At 42.9% G+C, this 12,377-nt stretch overlaps 1 long non-coding RNA gene across 1 annotated transcript in view; it reads left to right on the top strand.

Moving 5' to 3' along the window:
* LOC134173055 (uncharacterized) overlaps positions 1–12,377 on the top strand; it is a 314,635-nt gene that overhangs the window by 299,344 nt on the left and 2,914 nt on the right. The window contains exon 2 of the long non-coding RNA XR_009968115.1: positions 10,756–11,523. This is a non-coding gene — a long non-coding RNA (uncharacterized LOC134173055). The remainder of the gene's footprint in view (positions 1–10,755; positions 11,524–12,377) is intronic.

Below are 12,377 nucleotides of genomic sequence, written 5' to 3'. Positions count from 1 at the left end.
GATAACGGGTCAGCAATAAGTCACTTTATTATTACTGTAATACAGTGCTGACAGTTTGAGGTAGGACATCTATAAATGATAAGTGATTTAGAAGAATATGAAATTAAAATGAAAGAAATGCTGAAATTTCTCACACGTGAGCATTCTGTGGTAAGAATTTTGCCTGAGTTCTGAATATACACTTAGTCTTGGTCTAATTTTGAACTACTATTAGTATTTACTTTAAAGTGGAAAATACCCAAATCCTTAAATAAATGCGCCAGCATGGCACCAAGTACAAGCACAGTGATTCTAACAAGTTCTTTCTGCTGGTTTGTCTTTCTGTATCTATTTGCCTATTTCTTTATTAATGAAGAAAAAGCTTTAGCACATGTATTTTCCCAGCATTAGAACTTGAAAGTGCACTTCTGGTTAATATTCTTGAACTATTTTGAAAAAGCAAGGGAAATATGCATGCTTTTACCTAACTTTAAAGTTCTTGTTGTTTTGGCGGTTAGAAGACCATGATCCACTTCTCAATCTCTCTCTAACACTTCTTTTTGTTGCTGTTAAGATTTTTGGGAACATTCAAATAACTTTTTTCATCGTTTGTACTGTCTCAAGAAAGTTTAATTTTCCTTTCCTTCTCATGGTTATTGACATTATGGGTATAAATTTTTTCCTTTGAGGCAGTCTGAGTGACATTGTGTCTAGGAGAAATTTCACACATGCCTATCAAGGTGCTTTTCTTTTTGATGCATGAAGAGAGGGCTGGAAGCTTGTCCATGTGTTGAAAGTAGCGTAGTTCTGTTGTTCATGAAGACCAACTGTCTATTCCAACTCAAGTGAAGGAGTGCTTGAATGCAAAATTGTCTGGGGAGAGGGGAAAAAAAAGGACCAAAGTTATTTCTAAACAAATTATTACATCTTATGGCACATAAGTGGGTATTTTGTAATAGACATAGGCTTTATTTAAACAACTGTATAATCCTTGTGATAATGCATAGATCTTCAAAATGTGAGTCACTGGTGTAACATGCTCTGGTGGAATCTGTAAACTGTTCAATGATAGCTGCATGATACCAAATGCTGATTTATACCCTCAGATATGAATGTTTAATTGCTGCTTACAGGAAAGTAGAGGATTGATCAAATTGCAGACTTATGATATAGCTAAGGAGTGTTTTCTTCCAGCACTCCAAATGAAGCACCAGGGGAATAACATTTCTTACTTCCATGGTTTATGATGAAGAAAGAGCTTGAGCTAGTGTTTAAGTGAGAGACTGATGAATAATCCACTATACTTGAGAGTTCATAACAGATGCACAGTTGTAAATCATTCTTCATTTGTCATCTCATGTGATGATATCTGGGGTCATCTCTTCATTGACCCTTGCCTGAAATAGTTGTGAAAGGATAGATAGACTTTTTGTTTGTTACCTGGTCTACAAAGAGTGGGTGCTGGGACACAAAAACTGATGATTGTTCCATTGTTTGCAACCCTGTCAGTGAAATCCTTAGAAGCCAAGAGGCTTGTCATTAGTCTTCAAATTTGAATGCCTGTTTAAAATAAAGCTTTGTGTCTTAATATGTATTTATTATGTCATGTCCTGCCCTCCCCCCTGCCTGAAATTCATTAGGAGCTATTGTGACAATATTAACAAACTTAATCTGTGAAAATTCACCTAACTGCCTCTGTAAATACAAAGAAAGCTTAGTATATAAACTATATTTATTGTCTCTATACCTAACGGTTTGTATTAGTCCCTGTGTGTAGATCTGAACAGAAGTGCTGTATGTGCTATTTAAATTAATACAGAGCTTACTTGCATGTCAAAGACATTGAGTAGGATTTTATTCAAAAGTAACTTACTTAATAGAAAACTTCAAAATTAAAGTTCAGCCATAATGGTGAAAGATAACACAAAGCCTAAAAGCTCCTGACAAAGTTAATAATCTAAAAACAAGTCTAAAATTGCTAAATAAAAAAAACAAAAATCAAACCAACCCCAAGCCCCCTATATTGACTTTTCAAAGACTACTGATATGACTGAAGGAAAACAGCCTTTGCAAAGAGAAGGCAGAGAGGAAGATGTATAAGTTCAAAGTCACTCAGTTCTTTCCAAATATGACATTTTGGGCTTAAAACAAATTCCTGTCTGATAAATGTTCCCTCCACATCACACCTGTGATATCAGAAAATGAATTCTATTAATACAGGTTCTACACCAAATGGAAGTGCATCTGAACTATTTCTTGCTGCTTCTGCAGGGACACCTGAATGAAGTTCTTTTTCATGTGTATATTTGGGTAAAAAGAATGGAGGAGTGGAATGCAAGACAAATGTTATCCAGAGAATCTTGGATGACCAAGGAGATAGTGGTTAGTTTCCTACCTCTGATAGTAACACCAAGTTTAATGTAGACTAGCACACTACTGTCTTGCATGCCTGGCAAATACAGGGAGGTGAAAAAAAAATAAATCTGAAGCACTAGAAAGTAGTACATTGATCTAACTGCGATCCTGTTGCCATTAACAGGGGTTTGAACGGATCCTAGAGGGCCACTGTTTAGGCAGTTATGTCTACTGAGTACTTGCCAATATTCCTTTTTCTGCACTAGTATTTGCATGGCACTGGCTTTAATCTCTATGTCCCCTTTTAATTTTTGTTTCTAGGTTACTTCAACAGCATAGAAGAGAATGTAGTTTGCCTGTTGAAATATACACTCGTAACAAAATAACTTCTCAGCAGTCTCTTCTTATGAATGTCAGCAAAGAGGTGGGCTTTTTTGTGAAATCGTTGTGAGTTCACTTTTTATTTTCAGCCTTTTTTCTATTGGCTTTGCATCCGTCAATAGCAGTTGATCAAGGACTAGAACCAGTCTTGCCTTTATCTTGACACATTCTGTTAGAAAATGCAAATTAAAAATTCAAGGAAACTATAATAACTGACCTCATTAAAGGAGATACAACTATTACTGCTTTTTCTCCTTTGTATCTGAAATTTGAACTCAGATCTATTTCATATTACTTTGGGAGATTTGTAAGTTTATTCTGTCTTTGAGGATGCAAAATCAATCTGGGAATGATGGAGGATAGAGTATTTATTTATTCATTTATTTATTTAAATATGTAGTAGTTTCTGTTCTCTCATGCATGAAACGGCTAAAATAACTTAAGCCAGGCAATCTGGCCACTGCAGAAGCAAACGGGCAAATACACAAAATTGTCCACAAGGTTCAAGCCTTAAAATTAGTATGGGTAATATGGGTAATATGGCTTATTAGTGTGGCCACCCCCAAACAATATCACCATGAACATTCCCTCAAAAAAAACAGAGAATAATCCTCAAATTAATGAGTTATCATTGACATGAAAACTTGAATTTTATTTGCTCTTTTCTATAAACTAACATTTAAGTAATTCCTAGCACTCAGGACAAGTCTCTGAATTTGTCACAAAAAAATGAGTCAACATAGACCATAATTTTCTGTTTATCACTTGGTATTGATGACATGCCAGTCACACAATAATAATAATCCAGAGAATGATTATTTAAAACCTTCATTGCCAGAATGAACAGAAAGCATCTTTAGCAGATGGAATTAATGAATTTTATTTGGATATGACTCAGGGCATAATGCATTCTCTATAAGGACTTGTCACATATTACATCTGTATGCTATATAAACATTAAGTCTGGTCATATAGGATAATGATTATATCAGAAATAGGGGAGATTGCACAAACTAATAACTGAAATGGTCTCAGTTGAAGCTACTGGAGAAATTTATCTGAGAATTTACATTAGTATGTGTCAGGAATAGTGTCAAATAAGTGCATAAACTAGTTAAAGACAAATATTTCATTTCACATAATAGATAGCTTAAGTCTCTTTTCTAATTAGGATTGTAGAAGCAATCTAATGATTTTCTTTCTCAGAGCAAAATTTACTGAAAACTGACCAATGCTGCAGTGGTGACAAGGCCTTCTTGTTCAGGTGAGGTCCAGAGATCTTTACATATGAGGCTGCTGAAGGCTAAGAAAAGAGATATTGTGGTTTTGTTTTGTTTTTTTTTTATGACTGAATAAAAACCTGACTTAATATTCATAGTTTTCTAAGGCTAAAACTTAGTCAAACATTCCTCAAAATTCTCTAGACTATAGATTTGAAAGATTGCTTATGTTTTTGGGAAGGATACTTGACTCACTGCAGGAAATGCCATGTGAAAGTCCTTAGGGTTTGTTATTCAATAAACAAGTTTAGAAATCCATGGGAATCCTCTTTCCTTAGAAGTTCTGGAAATTGGCACTCAGTACAGTGGAATACACAGGTAAAAAATGCTGCCAGAATCTTGCAAACGTAATAAAAGCTTTCCATGTAGAGTCTGCCTCCGTACTTTTTCACCCAGCAGCGAGGAGCAGCTCTGCAGAAGTTACATTAAAATTATGTAATAGGTGAGAGGGCAAATTAAACTGCTGCTTTCTTTACTTTCTTTGGGGACGAAGAGCTGGAGTATCAGGTTGAATTTCCATAAATGTAACATACTTTGTAAAGCTATGCCCTCTTACGTGATTTGTTTTGTAATATTGTTTTAACCTCTTTTCTGAATATGATTTTATAATACAGCAAATTTTACTTTTTAAATTCAACAACAGCAATATAAAATGTCTGCTGCAAATAGAAATATCACATGAAGAATCTGTGCTTCTATTTATTTTTATATAAAAATGGAGTAGAAATATTCTACATTCTTGCTTTGAGTTCTGCACCCGTTACTCTCTTAGCATTTTGAAAGTGACATTGTAAATCAAACATGATGTGAAAAATGTTGTGCTTACCAGATATATGTAGAGATTTCTCTTCAGAAAAGTCAGTTAATCAATATTTGAATCTCTGTATAGAGAAGGGTGGAGGCATTTGACAATACAAACAAAATAAATGTACCTTATCCTTACATTCATATCATTTGTTCTCAGAATACTTTAGAAACTCTAAATTTGAAGTTCCGGTATTTGAGACCATCCTCCATTACAATGGAGGATGAAAAGTGCTAGGTGTTCTGATAGTTACGAGAGTAGCTTAGGTTGAGTGAGCAATACTTTGAGTGCATAATAATACGATGCATTTTCTCCAGGATGCCTCCTGAGTTATTGTTTTTCTTACATCCATCTTCACTATTGACAAGGTATTTCTATTTTGCAGAGTTGAACCAGATGTGAATAGAAGAACTCAAAAGCTGGCATTGTACCTGAGGTTGGCAAAAGAATTCACTGACCACTGGTGCCTCTACATGTCTCTAGTATTTCAAGTCTGTTCACATATGACGATGGCTTGCGTTGTACCAGTTTCTGTCACATAACTTGTGTGTAGCGGCAGCAGTGCCTGTCGCTGGAGTTGCAGTAGCTGCAGTGCCTGTCGCTGGGGTTACAGTCGCTGCAGTGCCTGTTGCTACAGCTGGAGTACCTGCAGTGCAGTTGCTGCAGCTGAAGTACCTGCAGTGCAGTCACTGCAGCTGGAGTACCTGCAGTGCCTGTCGCTAGAGATGGAGGATCTGCAATGCCTGTCGCTGGAGATGGAGGATCTGCAATGCCAGTTGCTGCAGTTCGAGTAGCGACAGTGCCTGTCACAGGAGTTGGAGTAGCTGCAGTGCGTTTCGCTGGGGTTAGAGCAGCAGCAGTGCCTGTCACAGGAGTTGGAGTAGCTGCACTTCCTGTTGCAGGAGCTGGAGTAGCTGCAGTGCCTGTCGCTGGAGTTGGAGTAGCTGCAGTGCCTGTCACTGGAGCTTGAGTAGCAGCAGTGCCTGTCGCTGGAGCTGCAATAGCTGCAGTGCCTGTTGCTGGAGTAGCTGAAGTGCCTGTCACAGGATCTGGCGTAGCTGCAGTGTCTGTAGCTGTAGTTGGAGTAGCTGCAGTGCCCCTCGCTGGGGTTGCAGTAGCTGCAGTGCATGTTGCTGGGGTTGGAGTAGCTGCAGTGCCTGTCGCTGTGGTTGGAGTAGCTGCAGTGCCTGTCGCTGGAGTTGGAGTAGCTGCAGTGCCTGTCGCTGGAGTTGGAGTGGCTGCACTGCCTGCTGTTGGCGTTGGAGTAGCTGCAGTGTCTCTTGCAGGTGTTGGCGTAGCTGCAGTGTGTGTTACTAGGGTTGGAGTTGCTGCAGTGCCTGTTGCTGTGGTTGGAGTAGCTGCCGTGCCTGTCGCTGGTGTTGGAGTAGCCGCAGTTGCTCTCGCTGGAGTCGGAGTGGCCGCAATGCCTGTGGCTGAAGTTGGAGTAGCTGTAATGCTTGTCATTGAAACTGAAGCAGCTGCAATGCCCGTCTCTGTGTTTTGAGTAGCTGCAGTGCCTGCGAGTTGGAGAAAGTGCAGTGCCTGTCACTGGATTTGGAGTAGCCTCAGTGTCCCTTGCTGTGGTTCAAGTAGGTGCAGTTCCTGTCGCTGAAATTGAAGTAGCTGCAGTGTGTGTTACTGGAGTTGGAGTAGCTGCAGTGGCAAGCGCTGGAGTTGGAGTAGCTGCAGTGCCTGTCGCTGGAGTTGGAGTTGCTGCAGTGCATGTTACTTGAGTTGGAGTAGCTGCAGGGCCTGCTGCTGGGGTTGGAGTTGCTGCAGTGTCTCTCACTTGAGTTGGACTAGTTGCAGTTCCTGTTGATGGAATTGGAGAAGCTGCAGTCCTTGTCACTGAAGCTGGAGTAGCTGCAGTGCCTGTCACTGTGGTTTGAGTAGCTGCAGTTCCTCTTGCTGGAGTTGGAGTAGCTGCAGTGCCTGTCGCTGGAGCTTGAATAGCTGCAGTGCATGTTACTGGGGTTGGAGTAGCCATAGTTCCTCTTGCTGGAGTTGGAGTAGCTGCAGTGCCTATCGCTGTGGTTTGAGTAGCTGCAGTGCCTATTGTTGGAGTTGAAATTGGAATAGCTGCAGTGCCTGTCGCTGGAGCTCGAATAGCTGCAGTGCGTGTTACTGGGGTTGGAGTAGCTGAAGTGCCTGTCGCAGGAGCTGGCATAGCGGCAGTGTCTGTCTCTAGGGTTGGAGTAGCTGCAGTGTCTGTTGCTGGAGTTGGAGTAGTTGCAGTGCCTGTCACTGGAGTTGAAGTATCTGCAGTGCCTGTCGCAGGAGCTGGCGTAGTTGCAGAGCCTACTGCTGGGATTGGAGTATCTGCAGTGCCTGTCGCTTGGGCTGGAGTAGCTGCAGTACCTGTCGCTGGGGTTGGAGTAAGTGCAGTTCCTTTCGCTGAAGTTGGAATGCCTGCAGTGCATGTTATTTGAGTTGGAGTAGCTGCAGTTCCTGCTGCTGGAATTAGAGTAGCTGCAGCGGCTGACGCTAGATGTGGAGTAGCCACAGTTCCTCTCGCTGTAGTTGGAGTAGCTGCAGGGCCTATCGCTGTGGTTGTACTAGCTGCAGTGCCTGTCACTCGAGTTGGAGTAGCTACAGTGCCTGTCAGTGGGGGTGGATTAGCCGCATGGCCTCCCAATGGAGTTGGAGCAGCTGCACATCCTCTCGCAAGAGCTGGTGTAGCTGCAGTGCCTGTTGCTGGGGTTGCAGTAGCTGCAGTGTCTGTCACTGGAGTTGGAGTAGTCACAGTGCCTGTCACTGGAGCTGGAATAGCTGTAGTGCCTGTCACTGAAGCTGGAGCAGCTGCAGTGCCTGTCGCTGTGGTTTGCATAGCTGCGGTGTCTGTCACTGATATTGCAGGAGCCGCAGTACCTCTTCCTAGAGTTGGAGTAGCTGCAGTGCCATTAGCTGAAGTTGCAGTAGCCGCAGTACCTGTCGCTGGAGTTGGAGTAGCTGCAATTCTCACTGGATTTGGAGCCACTGCGGTGCTGTTGCTGGAGTTGGAGTAGCTGCAGTGCCTGTCGCTAGGGTTGGAGTAGGCCCCGTTCCTCTCGCTGGAGATGGCATAGCCGCAATTCCCCTTGCTAAAGGTGGAGTAGCTGCAGTGCCTGTCGCTAGTGTTGGAGTAGTTGCAGTTGCTCTTGCTGGAGTTGGAGTAGCTGTAGTGCTTGTCACTGAAGCTGAAGCAGCTGCAGTGCCTGTCTCTGTGGTGCCTGTTGCTGGTGTTGGAGAAGCTGCAGTGGTTGTCACTGGATTTGGAGTAGCTGCAGTGTCCCTTGCTGGGGCTGGATTAGGTACAGTGCCTCTTGCTGAAATTGTAGTAGCCATAGTGGCTGTCTCTGGAGTTGGAGTAGCTGTAGTGGCTGTCGCTGGAGTTGGAGTAGCTGTAGTGGCTGTCACTGGGTTTGGAGCATCGGCAGAGCCTTTCATTAGAGTTGGAGCAGCTGCAGTGATATTCGTTGGAATTGGAGTAGCTGCTATGCCTGTCGCTGAGGTTGAAGTAGCTACAATGTCTGTCTCTGGTGTTGGAGTAGCTGCAGTGTCTGTCGCTGAAGTTGGAGTAGCTGCAGTGCCTGTTCCTGGGATTGGAGTATATGCAGTGGCTTTCACTGTGTTTGGAATATCTACTGTGTCTGCTGCTGGGTTTGGAGTAGCTGCAGTGTCTCTTGCTGGGGTTGGAGTAGCCACAGTGGCTGCTGCTGAAGTTGGAGTAGCCACAGTGGCTGCTGCTGAAGTTGGAGTAGCTGTAGTGCTTGTCACTGAAATTGGAGCAGCTACAGTGCCTGTCACTGGGGTTGGAGTACCTGCAGTGCCTGTCGCTGGGGTTGAAGTAGCCACAGTGTCTCTTGCTGGGGTTGGAGTAGCCGCAGTGCCTCTTGCTGGGGTGGAGTAGCTGCAGTGCCTGTCGATGAAGTTGCAGTAGCTGAAGTGCCTGCCTCTGGGGTTGGAGTAACCACAGTGGCTGTAGATGGAGTTGTAGCTTCAGTGTCTCTCGCTGGGTTTGGAGTACCTGCAGTGCCTCTCAGTGGGGTTGAAGTAGCCGCAGTGTCTCTCACTGGAGTTATAGTAGCTGCAGTTCCTCTTGCTGGGGTTGGAATAGCTGCAGTGCCTGTCACTGTAGTAGAAGTAGCTGCAGTGGCAGTTACTGGAGTTGGAGTTGCTGCAGTGGCAGTTACTGGAGTTGGAGTAGCTGCAGTGCCTTTTGCTGGAGCTGCAGCAGCTGCACTCTCTGTTGCTGGAGTTGGAGCATCTGCAGTGCCTGTCGCTGAAGTTGGAGTAGCTGCAGTGCCTGTCACTCAAGGTGGAGCAGTTGCAGTGCTGTCACTGGAGTTGGAGTAGCTACAGTGCCTGTCCCTGGGGTTGGAGTAGCTTCAGTGCCTGTCATTGGAGTTTGAGTAGCTGCATTGCGTGTTCTTGTGTTTGGAGTATTGCAGTGGCTGTTACTGTGTTTGGAGTAGCTGCAGTGGCTGCTGCTGGGGTTGGAGTAGCCACAGTGTTTCTCGCTGGAGTTGGAGTAGCCGCAGTGTTTCTCGCGGGAGTTGGAGTACCCACGGTGTCTCTCGCTGGGGTTGGAATAGCTGTAGTGTCTCTCACTGAAGTTGTAGTAGCCACAGTGCCTGTCGCTGGAGTTAGAGTAGCCTCAGTGCCTGTTTCTGAAGTTGGAGTGGCTGTTGTGGTTGTCACTGAAGTTGGATAAGCTGCAGTGCATCTTGCATAAAGACTAAATTGGTAATTGGGTTGGTTTGGTAAGCGTATGCAAGGTTTGGGAGCCTTCTGTAAATCAAGATCGGAAATCTCATAGGTAAAGGTGTATACCCGGCTGCTAGCATCTGTTTGGTATACACCCACAAGAAGCAGGGGGCTTCTTGTGGTTTGGGTCCTGCAAGATGCAGTGGGCATCTTGTAGAAAACGTTTTGGATTTTACTGGTATGCACCCACAAAAAGCTGGGGGCTGGGGGCTTCTTGTGGTTTGGGTCCTGCAAGACGCAGGGGGTGTCTTGTGGAAATGGTTTTGGATCTTGTTGGTATTTGATCTTTTTTGTGGCTTGTTACATTAAGGATTTTGGTCTTGTGATTTTGGTATCGGTGACAGGATGTTACAACTGTGTTATTAATTGTAGTTTGTTCGATAGAATTTTAGTCTCTGTCTCTGTTTCAAGTGTCGTAACTCTGTGGAGTGTGTCTGTGGGATCCCTAGTGTGTGTGAGTGAGAGATAATGGAAAATCAGCAGAGTGACGAGATCATGAAAAAGAGTCCTTTAGGGTGCATTTTGGCACACTGGAAAGAACTTGGAGGGTCTCCTGGGGGCTCGGTAAATAAGAAAACATTGGTAAAATATTATAACCGATAGTGGCCTTTGTATACTTTAGAAGATCAGGAAAAATGGCCTAAAAATAGAACTCTGAACTATAATACATTGTTACAATTAATCTTGTTTTGAGGCCATAAGGAAAATGGCATGAAGTAATGTATGCAGATATATTTTTCACTTTAAGAAACCACATGGAGTGACAGACTGAATGCAAAATTAATATAGCTCCGCCAGATCCCTTAATTTTGGCTTTGGAAAAGGACAGGGAAAAACTGAAAGTTAAGATGGAGAGATGTTGTTCAGCCTATGATACTGGGGAAAGATTTTTAAAGTTAAAAACCAGTAATCAGGAAGATAGGTTGCAAAATTATGTATCACATACAGAGGGGAGCACCCTCTACATCTGTCCTATCTGATATTGATAAGGGAGAAGAGATTGCTGTCACTGGCAACAAGCAGCGCATTCACATTCAGAGTTAAGAAAGGGTTAAAACAGAAGTGCTGTTGCAGAGGCAGGCATCTGCAGCCCCTGCAGAGCAGGGTGAGCAGCTGTGAGAAAAAACAAAAAAGGGAAACCAAGGGGGAAAGGAGGGGAGCTCTCTCCTGTGTTTGAGCGTGGGATGGGTGCTGGGGCAGGCAAACAAGTGGGAACAGACATGTTGACAGACGGGACTGAGGGGTTGTTGAATAAATGTGGACGGGAGTCAAGGAGGAAGCATGGAGAGCGTATAGGAATAGGGAACAGGTGAAAAAGAAAAAGCTGGGTCGTTTTATAGCCACGGCTGCAGTGGTTGCTTTGAAACTGGTGGAGGAGGAATGTCAGGCGGAGGTGGGGGAGTGGACTCTTCTGTGGGACTGGATCGCTGTGCGTGCTATGGAGAGTTTGGACGCTGGAAGTGAGACTGCCCTGGGGGGGAAAGTGCCATGAGCTGGCTCCGGTGACTGAATTGGAACTGGACTGAGAGGGACCTGGGGAATCTACCCTAGCAGATCCACTGGTTAAATTAAAACTAGGGACTAGAGGAAATAAAGTGGAATTTTAGTGGATACAGGAGCAACTTATTCGGTCTTAAATCAGAGAGAAAAGAAATTGTTACAGATGTGGGAGCTACTGGCCACCAAGAAAAAAGAGAAAAGAAAGAAGAGGCATTCTTTCTGAAACCTTTAAAGTACAAATTGGGAAAACAAATATGAATGCATAAATTTTTATGCATGCCAAATTCTCTGAAAACTTTATTAGGGTGAGAAGCAACATTTAAGAAAGCAAAATGGAATTTAGAGTTAAAAACAATCAATTAATTGCAGTTTTGAGTTTATCTTTAATTTAGCAGAAAAGCAAACAGGAGGACCTCCCTGAAATAGAAGAAAATCTTAATCAGGTATATCTGGGAGTATGGGCATCTGAAGTTCCAGGTAAGGCGAAAAATGCTTTGCCTGTTAAGTGGAAATAAAAAAGGGGGGCCTGCCCAATTAGAATAAAACCATATCCCTTAAAATTAGAAGATCAAAGGGAATCAAAAAATCATTGATAAGTTTTAAAATAGAGATTATTAATTGAATGTAAATTGGAATATAATACTTCTATCTGGACAGTAAAGAACTATGATGGGAAAAGTTGCAGATTGGTTCAAGATCTCAGGGCAATCAAAATTGCAGAGGTTATTTGTCCAGTAGTAGCTAATTCGTATGATTTATTGACTAAATTGAATAATAATCAGAAATGGTTTGCCATCCTGGATTTAAATGCTTACCATTAGCCAAAGAAAGCCAAAATTATTTGCTTTTGAACAGGAAAATCCTGACACAGGAAGTGTGGAGACAGTGTTCTCACAGGAGAATGCACAATTGGTACATAAACTCTGAATAATCCTGAAAGATACAGCAAGGCCATGAGAGGCCTGAAGAAGCTTAAGCAAGCAAGATAAGGAGAAGCTGGAATTCCCTGAGTTAATGAGAAATGTGGACTGTTGGCAAGCTTTCGAGGTCAAGTTCTCACACCTGTGCTTAACCAATTATATGTTAGTCACTAAGGGTCTTCAAGACATGTATCCAATCATAATATGCCAAATCACTGTAACTGCATGTAAGAAATAGTATATAAGGAGTTAAGGCTTTGTAATAAATTTGGCAATCTCTTGATCACATTTATTGTCTCTGTGTTGTCCGTGACTCCCGCGTCAACAAGGAAGGGAAACTCAACTTGGATGGTATTACCTAAAGAGTTTAAAAACAGTCCAGCAATTTTTAGAAATCAGTTAGCATGAGAA

This window comes from Pezoporus occidentalis, unplaced genomic scaffold (genome assembly GCF_034315485.1).
Source record: "Pezoporus occidentalis ecotype Australia unplaced genomic scaffold, CSIRO_AGI_Poc_V1 ctg49, whole genome shotgun sequence".
Lineage (NCBI taxonomy): Eukaryota > Metazoa > Chordata > Aves > Psittaciformes > Psittacidae > Pezoporus > Pezoporus occidentalis.
This window is presented reverse-complemented; position numbering and strand designations above follow the sequence as displayed.